Consider the following 7,571-nt stretch of genomic DNA (forward strand, 5'->3'; position numbering starts at 1 on the left):
AAAGAAAACTTTAACAACATGGTAAAAGATATCCTTAAAAGGGCTAAATTAGAATACATAGAAAATCATTGTGAAGACATCACAAACATTTTGCTTAAAAACTACAATGATATAATAATCGGTGAAAAGAGACAAGTAAAACAAGAATTATTTACCTTGATAAATAATTTAACAAATTTATCTGAACTTGAAACGTTTAATATAATAAATAATATAATAGAAGCAGCTGAAGATAAAGGAATTAAGCATTCTGCCATTTCATCCCCCATCAATATAATAAATATACCTCCTCTGGTGGGTACTCTATCGGTCTTTAAATCTGAGCATAAAATTCGAACTAAACATAAAAAGCCACAAAGCGAAAAGTCTATACCGAAAGAGCTTCTTAAATTAAATTCATCTGATATCATTTATATAAACGAAATAGTAGAAATTATCAACACCTGGTTAGACACTTTGCCAAAAGAGTTTAAAAATACCGATATGAAATTAGACAACATCAAATATTTAGCTAGAGAAATATATGATCAAATTAAACTAGAAGAAGAAGGTGAAACTACTGCTTTAGAAAACGAAAAATTAAAATACTTTATTGTACGTAAATGGTTGAATAGATTTGATTTCTTTGACAATAGCAATGATGCTAAACCTTACATTGATCGTTTATTAAAGGAACTAAAAGATATCCCTAAAACATCCTCAGAACAACTTGATGATTCTTTTGTGTGTTGTGGATCAAAACCTCAATCATATGAACCGGAAATACTTATGAAAAATCTCATACTAAAATACTTAGAATACAATTATTCAGAAGACAATATTGCAACACGTTATTTATTTTCTCATTTATTAAAAACAGAACTCCCAAATTTGTGTTTGCCTTCGAGAAAAGAAGTCTACGACAGCTTAGAGCAGTATGTATCCGGTGGATTACTTTCATTTAAAAAATTAGATAAGGAGCTGCAATACATAATGTTGATATCTGATTTGTTAGACGAAATACCTCTTAGTGAAACCTTCACTAACAAAAAGCGTATTGAGTTCATAAACAATCTTGCACAAAATATATACGTGGTTGAACATAATAATGCAAGTCCCAATACAACAGAACTTCAAGTTGTAATAAAGAAACTCATTGATGAACTTCCAATTTCGATTGCAACTGATTACAAAGAGAATATAAATACTATTGTTGACGATATCATTGGAAATATTTTAAGAATTCGTTCTTCGAAGCCTTGTTGCTTGTTTGCAAACAGCAATCAAGTTAATCTTCCTATAAATAGCAAAACTTTAAGCGATTTTATTGAGTCATTTATACGTGATAACCATACAAGTTTAACAGAAAACGAATCAAAATTAGAAGCATGTTCTTTACGTTTTGTCAGGGAAATCAATAAGTTAATTATAGAAAAACCAGACGCGTTTGCTACAAATGAAGTGTATAAAAGATTAGCTAATAAAACATTGCTAGGAGACGAAACAGTTCGAAGATTTAGCACTGAATTAAATAATGCCAAAGAAATATCTGATTGGTTGAATAATTTACCGTTATTGCCCATAGAAAACACAAGTGATGCTGAGAGTCGGACTCACAAAATAGGTGAACTAGTCCACAAAATGTGTGAATACCAAGAAGCTAAAAAAACAGAGCCACAAAATCCTTTAATCCACGCTCAATTTAACGAGTATTTGGAAAAATGGTTGTTATCCTTTCCATTTGATTCTCAGAGACAAATTATAGTTCCAGTTGTAATTCAACAACTTTTAAACAGAATAGAAAGAGTTTCTAAAGAAAAAATGAAGAAACACGATGACATTACTCAATCTAACAGGAGTTGTAAAACGCCCGGTCCCTGCTGCAGTTACAAAAGAAATGAAAAGAAACAAGATCCCGCTAAAGCGATAGTTGAAACCATAGAAACATGGTGTGCTGATTTACCTATACAAGGAGAGGCTAAATATGTTAAGGAATTCAAGGAAAATATTGCAACAAAACTTTATCAAAAACTAGGTGATATAAATACAGACCCTGTTTTTTATAACAACGATAATCTCTACACAAGCGTGTTGGCGCAAGAAATAGATCATTTTTTAAATAGCATTCCAGCTAATCAAAAACTTACAGAAAACAAAGAATCTTTAAAGAAGGCTTTATTAAAGAAAATTGTAGAGAATAAAAAACTCATCAACCGTAAGACATCAGGTGATCGATATAAACAGAAATTGGAAGATACTATTTCGATGTCGATTCCAGAACAAACACCCGCACCTAATTTTGACCCAGGCTTTGAAATATATAAAGATAGATTAGCAACAATGTTTATTTTGGACAACTTTGATTATAGTCATAATGCAGTAAAGTTAAAATACGAAAGACAGGTCCGTGATAAAATTAATAAATATTTTAAGAATGCTCAAAAAAGAACTATTGCACCCTTATCTCAGGAACAATTATATAATGAATTATATAGTTCTTTATTCCGAGTACCATTACCTAATGAAGAATCAATAATAGATGAAGTCGAAGAAATAAAGACGCGTTGCGAAATTGAAATATGGTTTGAAAAACTGCCTACAATAAAGTCTACTGGATTAGCGGACATATTAGAATGGGACAAAATTCTCACAATGCTTGCAAAGAGACTGCATGAAATCGAAAAATTTGACGTTGATTCTGATCAAAAAATGCATAAAGAAATTATAAAATATCTTCGAAAAATGCCTTTAGTAGCGGGAAAAGAAGTTTTTATTGATCAGTTTTCCAGTGAATTGCAAGCCAGACTAAAATCAACATTTGCAATGAGGAAATGTGTCTCTCAAGTTGATATTACAAAATTTATAGATAAGGTCCAATATCCCCATTTAGTGCCCAATTATGAAGCTCACACTCAAACACCGTTGCCCAGATGTTGCCAAGTTCGCCCTACACAGTCTAAAAAACCAGCAGATACTATAATTGACATGGTGGAGTCCTGGTGCAAAGATTTACCAATCCCCGCTAACACACAAGAGGAAATAGACAATGTTAAATTATTCAAAGACAACATGGTTATAAAAATAATTATCAAAATCAGCGAACTCAACATGAATCCTGAAATATTTAATGACAATAACTTGTATAATGCTCTGTTGGATGATGAATTAGAGTGCATATTTGCAACTTTACCATCATGCTGCGAATACGTGAAAAATAAAAATATTTTAAAACAGAAGTTAATAGACGCAATTAATTCTGTTAAGCCATTGATAGTTGAAGAAAACAGTCGTTACAAATACAAACAGGAATTAAAAACAGTTGTGAGTCACGTTTTAGACAAACCGGAAAATTTAGATGAACAAAGAACTGCTGTTGTAAATGACATAAAAAATGATATAGTCGATAATTTTGTTGTATATTATTATTATAGAGATGATATTGATGGTAAACAAATGTATAAAATGATGATAAATGAAGCAGTTGCAAAATATATAAAAGCTGGAAACCAGGAAGGTACAGGTTATACAGCTGATTCCCTACTTAAGAGTAATCAACTTGTGTGTGAATTAAGTAAGGTTCCTGGTCCAGACGAGAACGCTCTTATGGATGAGGTTGAAGAAATAAGAATGAAATATGAAGTTACGGAATTCCTTAATGAGTTGCCCATGCATATCAATGATGACACAGCACAAATAAAAAATCAAATAAAATCAACTTTAGCAAGGCGTTTGAGTGACTTAGAAAAATCGGGCCACAGCAATGAAATAGAGCAAAAAATGAAGGAAGAAGTAAAAAAATGTCTAAAGAAAATAGACGACAGTATAGATAGTATGAAAATTGAATCATTCATTGAGAAGTTGAGAAATTCTGAACCTCTAAGAAAGTCGCATCCACCACAGATTTATTATAACAATCACAGCACAAACAATGCATCAGTTGTACCACCTCCAATGTATAATACATTTCAAACTCCTCTTCCTTATCATTCAGATCCCAGCATGAGTGTAGCTCAAACCAGTCCCCAAAATATGGAAGATGACCAGTGGATATCTCTCTTACCGATCACACCTCAGACTTACAACCAAGATCATATCAATGATCCACCGATTAATCAAGAGAATTTTGGTTCGTCTCAAACAGATTTTGAACATTTTGGTCAAGGGGCAAGTTTTAGATCCGAGCCCTTACATCGGGGAATACAAATGCAAAATGATATCAACACCAATAACTACAGTGGCAATAACCCTTTCGCTCTTCAAACACCTTACGCTGATAATATAACGCCCCGCCAAAACCCACATAATAACAAACAAAATCAGCATTACGAGAGTCACGACTTCAGTGCTGGAGTTAAAATAACATCTACACCTATAAATCTCGATGATATGCAAGATGAGTCTGTGAATTGTCAATTGTACGGAAAATGCCAGCATAGATCAGTCAGCCAGCAAAGTTATAGACGACCACACACAGCCAGCAGCAAACAATCAAGTTACGTACCCGTCCAGGGACAGTCTTACGAAAACCAAAAGATCGATACTTTAAGACAACATTCCTTGCAGAATGGTCACAATATTCCGGGGCAATCATCACAGAACTTAAATCCACAAATTAGTCGGTACAACAGATCACTACAACAGCAATTTGAGCAGTATTCACGGCAACAGTTTCAGTTTGAAGACGCGAATCAACAGCAGCAATATAATCGCAATGCAGGATTGGACCAGAGTTATAGAAACCAATATTATACTTACCCGCCTGTCATTCCTCTGGCATCAGGTTCGTCAAATAGCCAGGTTCCGTCAGTAGCTATTCCAGGCTACTTCAGACCATTGCTACCACCCTCTGCGACTAGACACCAAAAATCTCCATGCAAACCTTGCAGAAGATCATCCACAGCGATATTAGATTCAGAGTCGTGTCTTAGAAAAATAGTAAAGACTCAAAAACAAGCACAGAATCGCATAGAAAATCAATTGGCTGACAATGAAGAAGATTGTGTTTGTACGAGAAAAAGGCGAAACACTAAAACGTGCTACGTTCATATGAAAAAACATTGCAAAATTTGCAATCATTTAAATTATTTGTCTACAGTGAAGCCTTGTCGGTATCCCGGTTTTTACTATTATTAACTTAGCTGTCCTCTGAGGCTATTGTTATTATTTAAAATAGTTTTAATGGCTCTCATATGAAATAATTGAGATACAAACGATTCTTTTCACTCGATGTTTACTTTTACACATAATGAAATCGCTGATTTATTAATAAAGATTTTTAAAACCTAAATACAGTTTCTTTCCATTTAGATACAAATCGTCATCTTTTTTAAAAAAGACTAGCTTTTCGGCCGCAGCTTCGCCCGCGTAGAATTCTTATTATATCGCGCGACATGGTAAGGAGTATTTTCTTTACATTAAAAAGTATGGTTTGTTCTTTCCCACGTTTAACTCCATCTTCATACCAAGTTTCATCAAAATCGGTTTCACAATAACGAACTTTCATACAAACTTTCATCCCCTCTTTCAACCCTTTCTACCCTTTTTTCGCGATAAAAAGTATCCTATGTCCTTTCCCAAGTTCAGTTCTATCTTCATACCAAATTTTGTCAAAAATCGGTTCAGTGGTTTAGGCGTGATAGCGTAACAGACAGACAGACATACAGAGTTACTTTCGCATTTATAATATTAGTTTATAATTTATTCTATTGATTAAATGCTTTTTTTTGAGCCCGTCTGTGGTTTATATAATTTCTTTGTCTCCATTGCAAATTAAGCCAAACATTTTATGAAAACTTTTCGTCACGCTACGCTGCAAAAGTTTATTTAACTTGCAGATAACAATCGAAATAATATACAATATGGATTGTTTTTTCATTCCTGAAATAAAAAAGGGTTACATTTTCTTCACCACATTCTGATAAAACAATACATAGCGTAACAAATTTTAAAAACTAACGGTATAACTTAACTAAGTGGCGTCATCTATTGAAAGTTTTAGTTAATACTAAAACGTATTATGTGTTGTTTCTAAAATGTTTTTACTGTAACAAATTGAAGAAATGTTTAAATTTCAATTTACCTGAATAAAGATAAATCTTAATTTATGTATGAATATAAAATATTGTTACATTTGGCTGTATGATTAATAGCCTTGAACATATTGCGAAAAAATTAAAAAAGTAAGTATGACGCCATGACAGATCACGTGACGTAAATTTTTGTTGGGCATGCGCGAGTACCGAATATTTTCCAAGTGATTTTAAAACGGTGAGATTTTCTCGGAAAGCAATTACGAGTTTAAATTATTTTATGTGTTATTTGTCAGTTGTTGATACAAAAAATTGAAAAGTGATTGTGTTTATGCAAATTTGTGTTGTTGGAAAGGTCACATCTTTAGAAGGCAATGTCTCCGATGCTTACTTTTCCTTGAATTACTAGGTGATTTTAAACATATTTTATGACCCTCATCATTTAATCAGGTAGGATACACGAAATAACTGTATACCGCAATATTTACTTATCCATTGTTTATGAAATTCGTGACAAATGGTGAGATGGAGAAATTTGACAGGGCTTTGTTAGTTGATGTCAATTTCGCTATAAAATCACGTTATCGCTACACACCACCTATGATTACCACTCCGACGATCAATTTTTTTGTGAAATCGCCATAAAAACGGCACAAATATTGAAGTTAACTGCCACCTTTGGTTTATCAACGAATGTCCTACGCCAAATACATAAATATATCGTGTAGGAACATATGCAGGCATCCTCAATTGGAATAGGATGACATCACCCATGTAGGTATAAATAATACATCGCTTAGGGCATTCTAGTGCTTAACTGTTAGCCTAAACAAGACCAACAAAGGCAGGCTTGGATAATTCGAAATTGGTTATTGTTTTCGAATAGAAAGCACGTATTTTCACGTGTTTAATGTGGTTTTTACATACAATTCCTTGCAATGCAGTTAACATTTATGCTGTTCCAGTATGTTAGATATAATCTATTTATATTTTAAAACACTAAGTGCCCTAAAGATGAGAAAACTTCACTGTATCTGATAAGATGTAATGTCAAATTCTTCAAAACAACCCTTTTTATCTCGTGAATTACAATATCTAACATGTATAATTCAAGTATGTAAATTTATCAGTATTGATAAGTCAATACTCGGTGAAATTGCACCTAAAATGTATACAAAAAATTGTTAAGAAGATAAGTAACTTATATCAGTACTATCTGATTTGGGCGGCATAGTTCTAACTTAATGTCCCTACTACTAATGGATATAAAAGTATTTACTTCCAAGTCGCAGATATGAGCAAGTTAAAAGAGTTCATCATCAGGTCTGTAAAGATTTATCTTTTTTTGGAAAACTCGAAAAAGTAGGGGTTTTTCAGGTGAAGTTGTTCCCATTTGTTTTCTGGGATAGAAACTCCTATTTTATCCAATGTCCTTTCTTGGATCTCAAACTATCTCCATACCAAGTTTAAAAAAAATGTTGCCGTTCTGCAGATATAAATAGTGTAACATGACTTCCTCTGTATATATATATATATATATATATATATATATATATATATATA

At 32.8% G+C, this 7,571-nt stretch overlaps 1 protein-coding gene across 1 annotated transcript in view; it reads left to right on the forward strand.

Annotated features, from left to right (window-relative positions):
• Positions 1 to 6,165: 6,165 nt before the first annotated feature.
• The window catches only part of LOC119836380 (CLIP-associating protein), a 45,745-nt gene continuing 44,339 nt past the window's right edge, over positions 6,166 to 7,571 (forward strand). The window contains exon 1 of the mRNA XM_038361684.1: positions 6,166 to 6,246. The gene's annotated coding sequence lies outside the window, so the exon portion shown is untranslated. The remainder of the gene's footprint in view (positions 6,247 to 7,571) is intronic.

Source organism: Zerene cesonia, chromosome 24 (assembly GCF_012273895.1).
Source record: "Zerene cesonia ecotype Mississippi chromosome 24, Zerene_cesonia_1.1, whole genome shotgun sequence".
Classification (NCBI taxonomy): domain Eukaryota; kingdom Metazoa; phylum Arthropoda; class Insecta; order Lepidoptera; family Pieridae; genus Zerene; species Zerene cesonia.